The sequence below is a fragment of the Sinocyclocheilus grahami genome, unplaced genomic scaffold (assembly GCF_001515645.1).
Source record: "Sinocyclocheilus grahami isolate Dianchi unplaced genomic scaffold, SAMN03320097.WGS_v1.1 scaffold414.1, whole genome shotgun sequence".
Classification (NCBI taxonomy): domain Eukaryota; kingdom Metazoa; phylum Chordata; class Actinopteri; order Cypriniformes; family Cyprinidae; genus Sinocyclocheilus; species Sinocyclocheilus grahami.
The window spans coordinates 851,130-866,204 of NW_015505593.1; the positions used below are offsets into that span (position 1 = coordinate 851,130).

A 15,075-nucleotide genomic window follows, 5' to 3' on the forward strand; every position below is an offset into this window, starting at 1 on the left:
TCATGAAGACAAATATACCTTGAAACCACACATCATAAGACTAAACAACAATGGAAAAATTATATAAAACATAATATAATATAAATGTCTAATCGATACATGAATCAATGAAATGAGTATATAAATTGCTTAAATGATTATATGATTAAATGGAATAATAAAATGATTAAGTGAATTAATGAATGAAGAATAAATTAATATAAAAGAAAGAAAGTAAAACACAACACAAATGCTGTCTTGAAGCAAAACACACACAGGTTGCTAAAGAATCCTTAGATCCTTCATAATACTAAAATAACACTGAATTAAACACATTTAACCATAAATTCTTATTACTATAATACATGTCCTTTTTCTTGATCTGCAGCTATTCAGTGAATTTTACAAATGTACTTTACAGTGCCCAAAATATGTTTTTTATATTACATTTAGCAAGTAAAATTTATTTATATAGCACATATAAATAGAGCAAAGCTAATCAAAGTGCTGAACAGAATAAAATACATGGCATAGATAATATAAAACAATATAATTAATACTCATAACACAAAGGAATAAAGATTTATAAAAATGAATATTAGATTTTTTTTGCATTACATTGCATTGAGAATTTTCATGTTAAATGTGTTAAATTATCATGGAAAAATGATCAAAAAATGCTCTTAAAAATAAGATTCACTGGTTTTTTTACTCTAAACATTTGAGGTGAAATGTGAAATCTGAGATTCAATCCGCAGTAACAATCTGATGAATGACTCTGAAACGCCATGGCTTGTGTCTCTTCTGCAGGATTCCAGGATCATCAGTGGAGCGTCTGAAGGTTCATCAGAGCGCTGTGGAGTCTCTCGGAATCGCCTGCTACACACAAGGTTAGAAAACCCCAGACGATTACAAACAAAACTACTGATGATGCTCCTCTGACTGTGTGTTTGTGTTCAGGAGCTCTCAGCAGTCTCTTCTACCTGGCCTACAGCTTTCATAATGACGTGACGGGGGGAATCCTGACCAACACCAACTGTGGAGGTGCGTTTCTGAATGACTGAGTGTTGTGACTCACTCACTGAATGGCATGTTCAGCTGTGCTGATGATGATAATATGTGTGTGTTTAAAGAATAGTTCACCCAAAAATGAAAATGTGCTCACCCTCAGGCCATCCAAGATGTAGATGAGTTTGTTTCTTCATTAGATTTGATAAAATGTAGCATTACATCACTTGCTCACCAATGGATACTATGCAGTGAATGGATGAGTCCAAACAGCTGATAAATATATATCATGATAATCCACACGACTCCAGACCATCAGTATCTTGTGAAGCCAAAAGATGTGTGTTTGTGAGAAACAAATCCATCAAGACATTTTTAACTTCAAACTGTTGCTCCTGGCTAAAATACGAGTTCATAATCCATAATCCATAACCACTGAAAAAGTAATCTGGTCTGAATCAGGAGAGAAATATGCACAGTTTAAGCACAGTTTAAATTGTTCTAGACAAACATATAGGCAACAGGGGATGGACTTTTTCACTAGAGGAAGTGTTATTATGGACTCGTATTTTAGCCAGAAGCAGCAGTTTGAAGTTAAAAATGTCTTGATGAATGTGTAATATAAACAGCCAGCTTTTGGCTTCACAAGACACTAAATGGACTGGAGTCATTTGGATTACTTGTGGATTGTTGTGATGTATTTTTCAGCTGTTTGAACTCTCATTCTGATGCCACCGATTTACTGCAGAGGATCCTTTGGTGAGCAAGTGATGTAATGCTAAATTTCTCCAAATCTGATGAAGAAACAAACTCATCTACATCTTGGATGGACTGAGGGTGAGAATATTTTCTTTTTAATTTCTGTGTGAACTCCTCCTTTAACATGCTGTGTGTGTCCACAGGTGAGAACTGTAACCGTGGGGCAGCGTTGGGGGCTCTTCTTGGGGCCCGGGCGGTGTATCTCGGCTCAGTCGTACCACAGGAGTGGAAGGACGGACTGGTTGAAGCTCAGGGGCGAATCAGTGACATCCTGCAGGAGCTGAACAGATCCACATCAGTCTGATGTTCTTCTGCTTGTGAACTTCCTCCTGCACTGCTGTGTTGTTTAGCTCTTCCCTTGACTCTTCGTATGTCTTTCTGTCTGCTGTGTTTATTCACACACACACACACACTCAAGCATGTGCTGCTGCCACAGGAAACGGTGCCCACAGATGTGGTTTCCAGCCTGCACTGTGGAAGACTTTCCTCTCGTCTGTATACCTTCAGTCACACTGTGACCTACTTGCATAATTCTCGTATTAGAACTTCATCTGTTATAGATTGAGTAAATGTTAATCAGACAGTTCATGCTTTAAAGATTCTCATTAGAATGTGTTTGAGACATAAACTTACAAGTTGATGTATTGCAGAATATGTGACTGCAGAAGCAGCATACTAAACGCTCTTGAGGACACTCATTTCAGAGTTTGAAACAAAAATATATAATATATAAATATAATATTTTTCTTATCTTGTTTTTAACTATTTGATCCTAAATGCTTGCATAAAAACTGGTAATGATTTGAATTGAATAATTTGGTGATATAAATTTGGTGACTTAAGTGTAGTTTTTAGTTTCTAGTTTTATCTAGTTTGTAATTATGTAACTTTTTAAATAATGCATCATGATTTAACTTCATTTGACTGAAGTTCTGTTATTAAAGGGGTTCTATTATTCTCTTTTACAAAGTTTATTTTGTTTTGGGGGTGTACTAGAACAGGCTCTCATACTAGGTTGTTTGAAAAACACATTATTTTTCACATATTTTACATTATTACAACACCTCTCTCCCCAGTCTGGCATGAACGGCTCGAATAGTTCCTGTATCAAATGAAGGCCCGCCTTCTGAAATAGTGCTGTGATTGGTTAGCTGGGCCAGTGTGTGTTGTGATTGGCAGCACTCGGCGCCTGGTCGGGAAATGTCATTTTCAGCCCTTACTGCGAGCTTCAGTGTAAATATTGCGTCAAAATCAAATCAATTTGAGCGCAATTTAAACCCAGATGATTGTAATCACTCTAAGTTTGTCTGCCTTGGGAAAGCTAGCGTTTCTCTGACATAGTGATAACACTCGTTGCCTTCTCTAGTGGAGCTCAACCAGGTCTCGTCCTATTCGTCGATATTTGTGATATCACAAATCTCGGAAAATATGCATTGTAGTCCAAACGAGTCGTTCGTTGTAGTTTTTGAAAAGTGATTTCTGTTAAATAAAATATCTCCTTTTGAAGGGGACTTTGCAGATCTTTTTTATGCTCAAACAGCAACATTACAGACTAACTAAAGTTGAAAAAGTGAAAAAGCATAATAGGACCCCTTTAAGACACTTAAACAATTGACCTTTAATTGTGAGTATTATATACACTATAAATGATCTTCTGCTTATGCACAAATTCAGATTATTTGCACATTTTGTGAAGACAGTAGTTTTTGTTGAAGATCAGATCATCCATTTCTGTGTACATATGTGTTGATGATCTGGTTTGAGTTTATCTGTCCTGTTCGCTCACTTCAGGCCCTTCATGAACATGCTGTTGTGTTTGTGTCTTGTTTTAATCATATTTATATTTTTCATTTTTTAAATATAAATCAGATGAATCTGTGAGTGTCATTCTCTGTGTCTTACTGTCGTTGTATATGTGTTTGCTGCAGCTCTATATCAGAGTACATGAGCTGAATCGTGTTTGTTGGTGTGGATCCGCGCTTGATTTCTGTTTAAACCACGCATCTCTCTGTGGTCTCAACAAACGAGATGAGATGCTAAAGTTCACTCGTTTCAGTAGCATGTAAAGCAGCTCATCACACGCAGATCTGAAGTAGAGTTTACACTCGAGATGATTTCAAGAGGGAAACAGCAGGGCTTCTTATAGTTTTAGGTAAATGAAAGAGAGATGCTGTAAACCTGAATGTAGTTATATGCGCTATAGATGGTTCATTATGCAAACACTACTGTGCTGTCTGACAGTGAACACTGTTTGAATGTTCACCAATTAAAATAAAAGGAAATTGTATACTTAAAGGAATAGTTCATTCTGTCATCATTTTCTCACTCTCATGTTTTTCCTGTATGGCTTGCTTTCTTCTGCAGAAACACACAAGAAGATATTTTGAAAATCATTGGGAACCAAACAACATTGGACCCCTTTGACATTCACTGTATGGACAAACAACAACAAAACACTGAAACATTTCAGATATAAAGAAAAAGTCATAAAGGTTTAGAGCAACACAATAATTTTAAATTCTGATCAAAAATTAGCCTTCCTAATAGGATGTGACATTTGACTACTTAAAGGGACTTTGACAGGTTTGTTTGTTTTTTACCTTTGTAATGGCATCATTTTCATCTGTTAAATTAAAATAATGTATGTTTATAAGCTTTTTAAAATTTCTATTTAAAACAATTTAAGTAGAATAAGACAAATAAGTTACCAATCATATGAAATTAATATTAATAAAAAATTAATTTGTACTACAGAGGGTGCACAGAAGAACACACAAGTGTACCTTGTAGGTACATTTTCACACATTTAATGAGGCTCAGAGGTGGCATGAGTGCAATTAAATTCATAAATTCATGTGGAGATTAATGTTTTAAATATAAAATTTTGAATACAGAAATATTAAATGATTTAAATAACTGAAATTATACGCTAAAAATGAAACTAAATCCGCCAGCAGGTGGCAGTAAGTCACTGATTCATTCATTCAATTGATTCTTTCGAACGGCTGATTCATTCAGGAATGAAGCAAGTGACTGTCTTTATGAATGGGTAATCATGAATCACGGACTCACTAGATTCGTTCAAAAACACACTTTCATTCATGGATTAAACACTGTTGTGTTTGCTTTTAGAGATGCGCAGCAGCTGAGCTGTTACTTTATTTGGAACTATTTTCCTTGATGAAAGAGCAAAATCTTAGAATTGTTATTAATAGCCGCAATCCCACACCGAAATTCAAGTTCTGCTTTGTGTTCTCTGCTAATAACCTGACTGTGAATGATGCGAGCGGCATATGTTGTCACTGAGAAGCTGCAGCAGTGGAGGGGATGATTTTTGGTGTGCTGGCAGAACAACAACAACAATGCGCTACATGTTTTTTTCCCCCTCATTTTTTCCAGTTGACAGAAATCTGTCGTAGCGACGGAAAACTTTAATCCCTGTAAATGTATCTTGATTTAAGGATGTTAAGATATTTGTACAAAAATACTGAGCAAGTTAAACCTCTTAATTTAAATTTTTTTTTTTATTTATTTAATTTTTTTGCAGTGCACGCCGCATTTAATGCCATGGCTTCTGAATTTATGACTTTCAGCTCTGATTAAGACTTTTTTGAGGCCTTCATTTGTAGAAGGGTGAATTGAGACTTTTTAAGACCTGCAGAAACCCTGGGGAGTAAAGGATGACAGAATTATAATTTTTTTGCATGAACTAGCTTTACATTTCTTTAAGGGGACATCGGATGCCCCTTTTCCACAAGTTGGTATGATTCTTTAGGGTCTTTAAGAAATGTCTGCAACATACTTTGGTTAAAATTCCTCAACAGTCGTATAAAACAACACCCTTTTTGTAAAAAACAGCTGTTCACAGAGACCAGCTTCGAAGGGATGAAGGGTGTAGGAGTGTTTAGAAAGACACTTCTGCATCATCTTAACGAGACGATCAAGGATCGTACGTTTTGTACGCTGGTTGACCCCCAAACATCTTTTACATTAAATATAATGTATATTTGTATATGTAATGTAATATGTATTTGTAATTAATATTTCTATGTATTTGAAACATTTGAATGGACTGATAAAGGTAGCTGTAAAGTATTATTGTTTAAGTACAACGTAGTTTTGACCATATTAATGTACCAAATCTAACTCATATAAATATTACAGTAGTATAGAAAAATACTATAGGCCTACATTTATAGGTGAAGTCGAACTATGTGACGCCAAACAACTTTCCTGTGCAAAGGATCATGGGGGAAATCCTTCATATCGAAAGGCTCTTTTTAAGTGGCCAGTTTTGAGCACTTGGCATTTGAAGCTTCGAACGTCATGCAGTATTGGAAGGTCAGGAGTCGGGACAGCTGGTTTGAAAAAACTGGCGCTTTAAGATTCCACCTGATGCATAAAAGGATTATTCAGTCACTTTGAGGGCTGTCAATAGGACATTTAATCATGTTTATAACTGGGGTCTCAGAGATCCCGAACACAACATAAGGGTATAACAGCTCACCCAAAATATATATTTTTTCAGCTACCCACATTAATTATTAATCATGATCACATGTTTGTGTATTTTATATTATTGATCGATATGTGAATCTGTTTACCAAGCTATACATGACACGAGTTGTGGTCTCATTGGCAGAAATGAATTTAGATGAGATTATATCAGATTAGATATTGTATTGATTGATCCCAGATTGATTCCACTCTTGAATGTCACAGACTTCCGAAGCTTTTGGTCACATGCTTTTTCAAACCATCCTCTGCTCCGCAATGATTTGTCAGAAATGGTAGAGAAAACAAAGTCCGACCACCAGATGCCGCTAATGCACACTGTGTTAAAAACTTCGAGTAATGAACCATTTTCCGGCACAATTTCATGAAAGCCTCAAACGCTTCAGAAAGCCTCGGTTTCCCATCACTACAACTCACGCATTAAACATAATTAGTTAGCTTGACAGATATGTGGATCACATATGAAGGTTAAAATGGCGATGGACAAATGTGGGAGGTTAAAGCATGTTGTAAATTGTACAGTTTGTTAATCTCGCTCGAAACTAATGTGCTGCTACATTGCTGCACACGGACAAAACACACAAGCTCGCACATAACGTACAGATCGCACGCATACATTCAGGAATGAAGAAAATTTGGTCAACGCTGTCCTGTGATTTATCAGCTTAAAAACTGAAAAGTTACAGCATATTCAGCATATAGTTTCTGAAGTAACTACCGTCAGCTTCGCCATACAGGTGCATCTCAATAAATTAGAATGTTGTGGAAAAGTTCATTTGTTTCAGTAATTCAACTCAAATTGTGAAACTTGTGTATTAAATAAATTCAATGCACACAGACTGAAGTAGTTTAAGTCTTTGGTTCTTTTAATTGTGATGAGTTTGGCTCACATTTAACAAAAACTCACCAATTCACTATCTCAACAAATTAGAATATGGTGACTGATCCAATCAGCTTATCAACTCAAAACACCTGCAAAGTTTCCTGAGCCTTCAAAATGTTCTCTCAGTTTGGTTCACTAGGCTACACAATCATGGGGAAGACTGCTGATCTGACAGTTGTCCAAAAGACAATCATTGACACCCTTCACAAGGAGGGTAAGCCACAAACATTCATTGCCAACTGATCACCTCCATGCCACACCGAATTGAGGCAGTAATTAAAGCAAAAGGAGCTAGAGGTCTACACGGGTCCAAAAATTCAAAGAGACCCGTAAATGTGCTACACTGAACCGACCCGGACCCGTCTATTATTTTGAAAGTTGGACCCGGGCCCGTTCAGAACCGAGAAATGTCAAAAATGTACTACCCGGAACCGAGGCGGACCGTCAATTATTTGAAAGATGGACCCGAACCCGGCCAGGAAGACACAGACCCGACTGGACCCGATTGGCACATATTCCACAGCAAATTGCTATTAACAAGTCGATAATTAAGTTGCGAAAATTAAACTTTTTGTCTTACCTAATGTTAAGAGGCCTTCTTCCTTGTACCTGACTGTGATGCACACAATCCTCCCTGCCAAGAAAGTTCCATCCGTGTTATTCCTCTCTTGCCAATTGAAATGCGTAATCCACTCATTATTCCAGTTTCAAAAGTCCACTTGCTGTCACGGTGACAGATGACAAATGCGACTTCGCAGTTTTGCATTTTTTGTATCTCGAGTCAACTTGCATAATAATTTAGAGCATTATAATTTAGTTTGTCCATTTGGATTATAATAACGATTGCTCGTCCAGTGCCATGGCTGCTGACGTTAGCTTTACTTATTTGCTATCATCTCTGTGCTCTCTGAGCAAAAATTTTAGATATAACAACAAGACGGTTCATTCATAATATTATTTAAAAAATAATCAATAATAACTCACATCACTCATGAAGGTATCCATTATCACCGTGCGTATGCATTAACTCCGCCCACCCTGCTTCTGATGACATCGCTCAGGGTTTTTTTTTTTTCCACCTTATTTCAAATTACCGACTCACACTTTTCTCATCATAATTTTACAAGTTGAAAGTTACAAAACAACACACGCACAGCGCTGACTGACTCTGATAACGGCCGGGTGTTCTCTGAGTCCGATCGACTCGGGTATTACACACAATGTTAAACAGACCTGGGACCCGAAGTAATAAATTGGCTCTGCTAAGCTGTGGAAACTTCTCTCCTCCACAAAGTAAGTAAAAGAGACCATGAATTTAAAAAGAATTATGATACATATAATGCATGTAACAAGCTCATAAAGAGAGAAAAATAAATAACATTTATTTTCTTTCTCTGTCCCAAAGAATGCAATATCAAAATTTACCATTGCATTGCTTGTTACTCCAACTTCACTCCTCGTTGTAGCTGCCCTTGCTCTGGTCACACGAACCATGGTTCTAAATCTAATCTAGACTGAATGTGAGACATGTTTACACACCACACAATGTAATAATGCAAGTTAGTTTGTCTACTCTGAACCTGAAGGTTACTTAAACATATGGTTGTAATGTATTGACATGTACTCCTATGATAAAATGATTTTAGCTGAGGTTTTAGCTTATTCTCCCTTATGTCATTCTAAACCATTATGAATTTCTTTGGTGGGGAAAAATATCTGAAAAGCTGACTGACACTAATATTATTTACAACATTTCTGTATACCAGTGAAGAAAGAAAGCCATATGGGTTTACAACAACATGAAGGTGAGTATATGATGACAGCTTAATTTTTATTTTTGGGTGAATCATCTCTTAACTCGTTAACACGTATTGCCCAGACCCACAGAAGAGGTTTTTATATAAACAGGCAACCACAGCGACTCTGTTCACAATAGGCCTACATTGTGCTCGGTAATACAGTAATGTAAGGGTTTAGATCTTGTCTAGTGTTAAACTGAATGTTGTCATCATTCTTGAAGCGGCGACTGCAGAATCTAGTATCAGAAGTGATGTTAAAATCCTTACAACTAATGCTTTTAATCCACTTATTGTGAGTTTCTTCATCCTGCGGAGAAGTAAGGAAAAACTTTTGGGAAGCCTCACAAAATGGGACAGCAACAACGGTACAAACCAACCTCATGGATGTTTAAACATTATGGAACTCATTAAATAAGTTTTGTATTATATTACTGTGGTATACTTAATGTGTTATATTATAGCAATAAAATGTATAAATATTATTTTATATTAATCGCTCATTGACAAAATATTGCAGCAGGTAATGCACTCAGGCTATGACTGAATACAGATCCGAAGTTTTTGAAGGGATAGTTCACCCAAAAATGAAAATTCTGTCATTAATTACTCACCCTCATGTCATTCCAAACCCGTAAAATCTTCATTTATCTTCGGAACACAAATTAAGATATTTTTGATGAGATCTGAGAGCTTTCTGACCCTCCATAGATGGCAAGGTAACTTCCATGTTCAAGGCCCAGAAAGGTAGTAAGGACATCGTTAAAATGGTCCATGTGACATCAGTGGATCAACTGTAATTTTACAAAGCTACGAGAATACTTTTTGTGTGCAAAGAAAACAAAAATAACTACTTTATTCAACAATTCTTCTCCCCCGAGTTACCATCTACCGCCATTATCAAGAGTAACATGAGGGACGTGCGTGCTTTCCTCTGCTCGTAAACAAGGTGCAGCTACTCACCCTCATGTCATTCCAAACCCGTAAAATCTTCATTTATCTTCGGAACACAAATTAAGATATTTTTGATGAGATCTGAGAGCTTTCTGACCCTCCATAGATGGCAAGGTAACTTCCATGTTCAAGGCCCAGAAAGGTAGTAAGGACATCGTTAAAATGGTCCATGTGACATCAGTGGATCAACTGTAATTTTACAAAGCTACGAGAATACTTTTTGTGTGCAAAGAAAACAAAAATAACTACTTTATTCAACAATTCTTCTCCCCCGAGTTACCATCTACCGCCATTATCAAGAGTAACATGAGGGACGTGCGTGCTTTCCTCTGCTCGTAAACAAGGTGCAGCTCATGCATTTTTTTTTGTGGGTAGTTGTGCGTCTAGTTGTGGGTTTCTGAATGAGTGTCACATCCGGTTCGAGTGAACGCTGGCGTGTTTGGCTTTCCGCTGCTCTCTGGTATTTTATATTATTTTATTTTTACTTTACTTTCTATTTTACTTTGTACTGTACTTGGAGCGAGGAGATCTCACCCGATCACATCTGCTTTTTGTGGAGCATTATTCCATTGCCTGCCCTGTTACAGTGCGCGGACTGAGGCGGTGGATCTGAATGAACTTGAACGTGGAGAACTAAATCCAGTTTGAAATGTAGTGCTATATCATCTGTGCACTGGTCTGCTGGAGTTTTACTGTTTGTTCTTCGAAGTGGGATCTGTTTTTCATTCCCGGTGTGAACTGCTTTCCGAGCATGGTGCTTAAATACTCTTCATTGGATCTACAGAGACTAAGGCCCAATCCCAATTCTACCCCTTAGCCCTTCCCCTTTCCCATACCCCTCCATTTCGTGTGTTCACGTGAAGGGGTAGGGGTGTCTCAATTCTCTCTTGGTTGGAGGGGTGGGGGTAGGGGAAGGGCCAGACACCCCTTCAAACAAAGATTTTTCGGAATCACACTTCAAACGAAGGGGTATGAATTATCTCAGCGTAAACCGGCTTCAGCGGCAACATGGCTGCCCGAGCGAACAAAAAGACATAAATCTAAGCATTTTTTGGCATTAATAAAGATTTTAACGAAAAGTAATAATTTGTTTTATGTTACTTTCAATCGTAAGTTTGTATTTACGGTCATGTTACTCAAATAAATGTTTTTTAAAAATAGCTAAAGTTTGCTAACGTCATATCATTACAGACTGCACGATAGTGCCACAACATATTTTCATGTCTGATCATGGCGATAACCAACACAGACATTGAGGGGGGCTAGTCCCCCCAATAATTATAAATCGCTAAACCCTTTTCTCAAATATTGACAATTCGAGAGCGAGAGATAGTTGAAAGTTGCATGTATGCGCGTCTGTGCGTCTCTCTTTTTAGAGTGAGTTTACTTCAAAAACAGCGATTTTATCCTCTTGTTTCTGGAAAATATAATGTAGCGATTCAGTATTTAAACTGTTATTAATAAAAGTCGTGGGGCAGCGTTGACAAGTATCTTTGCCCCTGGATGTGTGATCTCTGATATGTGAGTGTGTGTGTGTGTGTGTGTCAGTAAGCAGCGCATTAATATAGAACGGTAATTAAAGACTCTTAATGCACACCAGCACACCAGTATAGGTGTGTGTATTGTAGGAGGCGCTAGACGACGTATGATGATGTGTGACGTATAGTAGTGGTGTCCCAATTCTTGGGGGAATATTTTCACCCCTACCCCTTGACACTCTGTTTCAAGGGACAAGGGGAAGGGGTAGGCGGAGGGGTAGGGATATAAAATAGAATTGGGATTGGGCCTAAATTCGTTCTACCGTCTTCCCGGTGAAATATAGAACCGCTGTGCCGCACTTGGAATTACACGCCGCCCCAGGTACATCCATCGCGGATCTCGCCATGATTTCCTTGTGAGGTCTGTGACTCCATCGCAGGATAATTATTCTCTCGCTCTTCCATTGGATCAAATGGTAAGCATCAATTTTGGAAATATCCAATTTTGGAAATATCACTTTGCTCAAACACACACCTCTCAGCTCTCGACGGTCAGCCTGTACTACTACTGCTAAGATGGCCTTAGTCAATGCTAGGTCAATATTGAATAAATCTTTTATTCTAGATGACTTATTTACATCGCATTCATTAGACTTCTTATTTATTACTGAGACTTGGTTAAAACATGGTGACTTGATGCCTCTTGTTGAGATTGCTCCTCCAGACTGTGCATTCTTTAGTTCTCCCCGGGCCTCTGGACATGGTGGTGGAGTTGCAACAATTTTTAGAAGCTGTTTTAAATGTAAGACTGTGCCCACTGATACTTTCTCCAGTTTTGAAGTCCAGCTATTGAAGGTTGATGTAAAGGGGCCTGTACCATGTGCTTTGGTTTACAGACCCCCTAAATGGAATAAGGATTTTATCTGTCAATTTTCTGATTTTCTGTCTGATCTAGTGACTTTGGAATGATAGATTACTAATCAATGGGGATTTTAATATTCATTTTTCTTGTCCTTCGAAACCATTGGTCAATGAATTTGTAACTCTTTTAGAATCACTGAATATTTAACAATATGTATGTGGCCCAATAATTTGGGTTATACACTTGACTTGGTGTTGTCCCGTGGCCTTTTGATCTCAAACATGGAGGTTATTGAGGCATGTGTGTCTGATAATTTTCCAGTTTTGTTTGAATCTGAATGCTTTTCTCCATCACCTACTTTCGCTCAGCGTTCACATTGGTCTAGAGTTATTAATTCTAACACTGCAAATTTGTTTTCTGAACATTATTCTTTACATGTTACCAATGATATCCTTAACGAAACTGATACTGAAAGTTTGATTGAAGGATCTTATAAAGCTTGTTCTACATCTTTGGACACTGTTGCTCCGCTTAAGCATAAAAGGGTAAAGGGTGTTGGCCAGCCATGGTTAAATGAAACCACCCGCGTTCTTAGACAAGAGTGTCGGAAAGCAGAGCAAAAGTGGAAAAAAGATAAGCTGCATATTTCCTTTGATATTTTAAGTTAAGTCTTTCTAATTATCAAATAGCAGTAAACATGCTAAATCTAGTTATTTTTCTCAGTTAATTGCTGATAATGTGAATAGACCAAAAGCTTTGTTTAATATGATTGATTCTCTTTTTAAACCCAACTATGAATTTATTATCTGAAGCCTCCTCTGAACTTTGTGAGGATTTTTTTAACTATTTTACTCAAAAAATTTATGCTATCAATTCCTCCATTGTTCCTTCTGAATCACTTAATTTGCAATTGCCTTGTACCACAAGTTGTTTGTCATCCTTTCAACCTGTTTTATCACATCAGCTAGATGATATTGTCTCTACTATGAAGTGTTCTGGTTCTAAGTTAGATATTATTCCTGCACATCTTTTTAAGGATGTTTTTCCAACTATTAGTCCTATTGTAACAGCTATAGTGAACAGCTCTTTAGCCAAAAGTGTTGTTCCAGCCAGTTTTAAACATGCAGTGGTGCAACCTCTGCTGAACAAACCTCAGCTTGACCCAGCAATGTGCTGTAACTATCAGCCAATTTCTAAGTATCCTTTTTATCAGCAAGCTTTTGGGGAAAGTAGTGTTTTTACAACTTCAGTCTTTTTTTGGATTCTTTTAGTGTTTTAGATAAGTTTCAATCTGGTTTTAGATCATTACACAGTACTGAGTCAGCTCTATTGAGAGTTACAAATGACATGCTGCTTTCTCTGGATTCAGGTGCTTGTGTTGTGTTGGTATTGTTGGACCTGAGCGTGGCATTTGACACCATTGATCATAGCATTCTTCGGGTATTAATAGGTATTCGAGGCACTGCATTAAAGGGGTTTGCCTCGTATCTCGAGAACAGGACTTTTTCCGTAAATTTAGGACATTTTTTCTCATCCGCTGCACCTGTCTTGTGTGGAGTGTGTAGAAGATTTTTATTAATCCAAATAGGAATTAATCAAATATAATCAAGGCGAATCTAGCCATTAATATATCCAGTTATACTTCCATTATAATCCCATATGCCTGTGTATAAAAACAGGCCTACGTGGCAGAAGTACAGACCTCAGATGAGAAACATCTGGAAAAAACATGGTGGGGGCTTTCTTTACCATAACAAGACTGCGCATAATGGTTCCTTATGCGCAAAGGAACCATTCTATGGATGGAAAACTGTATGGAATATATACCCCACGCCTCCAAATCCAAATGTATAAAAAGGAAGACACAAAGAAATTCTGGAGATGTTCTCTGCAGAGATTCTCCGCTTTATTCTCATTGTTGAAATAAAGTGTGTTTCTTCTGGCATCAAAAACCCAAGACTGAGTGTGATTTCTCAGAGCAGCGGAAAAAGACACAACAAGTCCCCCAGGGATCCATTTTGGGACCTTTACTGTTTTCCCTTTATATGCTTCCCTTGGCCCACATTTTTCAAAAATACAGTATTTCATATCATTGTTATGCGGATGATTCTCAGTTTTATCTACCAGTAAGGCTTGATTCTGCTGTTTCATTTGGTGTATTATTGAATGTGTACATGATATTAAGACATGGATGTCTAATAATTTCCTGCAGTTAAATGAGGATAAAACTGAGGTTTTAATATTAGGTTGTCCTGCACACTCGTCTCCTGCTTTAGAATCTCAGTTAGGTCCACTTTCAACGAATGTATGCAAACAAATCAAAAACTTTGGAGTGATTTTTGACTCCTCTCTATTTTTTGATAAACAAATTAGTGCTGTTATTAGAGCAAGTTTTTTTTCCATTTGAGATCTATTGCAAAGTTGAAGCATCTTCTTTCAAGGAAGGATATGGAAGTTGTGTTACATCTCGATTGGATTATTGTAACTCTCTTTATTCTGATCTTCCTCAATCTTCATTGTCACGATTGCAAGCTGTTCAAAATGCTGCGGCAAGATTTTTGACTGGGTCAAAAAAGAGGGATAACATTTCTCCTGTTTTATCATCCCTTCATTGGCTTCCTGTTAAATTCAGGGTTGATTTTAAAATTTTTCTGTTTGATTTTAAGGCATTGTCTGGTTGTGCACCAAGTTATATCGCTGAACTTCTTGTGCCATATTGTCCTGCTAGGGCACTTAGATCTTCGAGTCACTTTCTTCTAACTGTACCACGGTGTCGGTACAAATCAAAGGGTGATCAGGCTTTTTCTGTGGTTGGCCCCAAGCTTTGGAATGGTCTACCCT

General features: G+C 37.4%; 1 long non-coding RNA gene across 1 annotated transcript; it reads left to right on the forward strand.

Annotated features, from left to right (window-relative positions):
* The first annotated feature begins 793 nt into the window (after nucleotides 1–793).
* Nucleotides 794–2,717, forward strand: LOC107551095 (uncharacterized). The gene is made up of 3 exons (XR_001604726.1): nucleotides 794–869; nucleotides 940–1,023; nucleotides 1,890–2,717. It is a non-coding gene; the product is annotated as an uncharacterized lncRNA (long non-coding RNA).
* The last annotated feature ends 12,358 nt before the right edge of the window (nucleotides 2,718–15,075 follow it).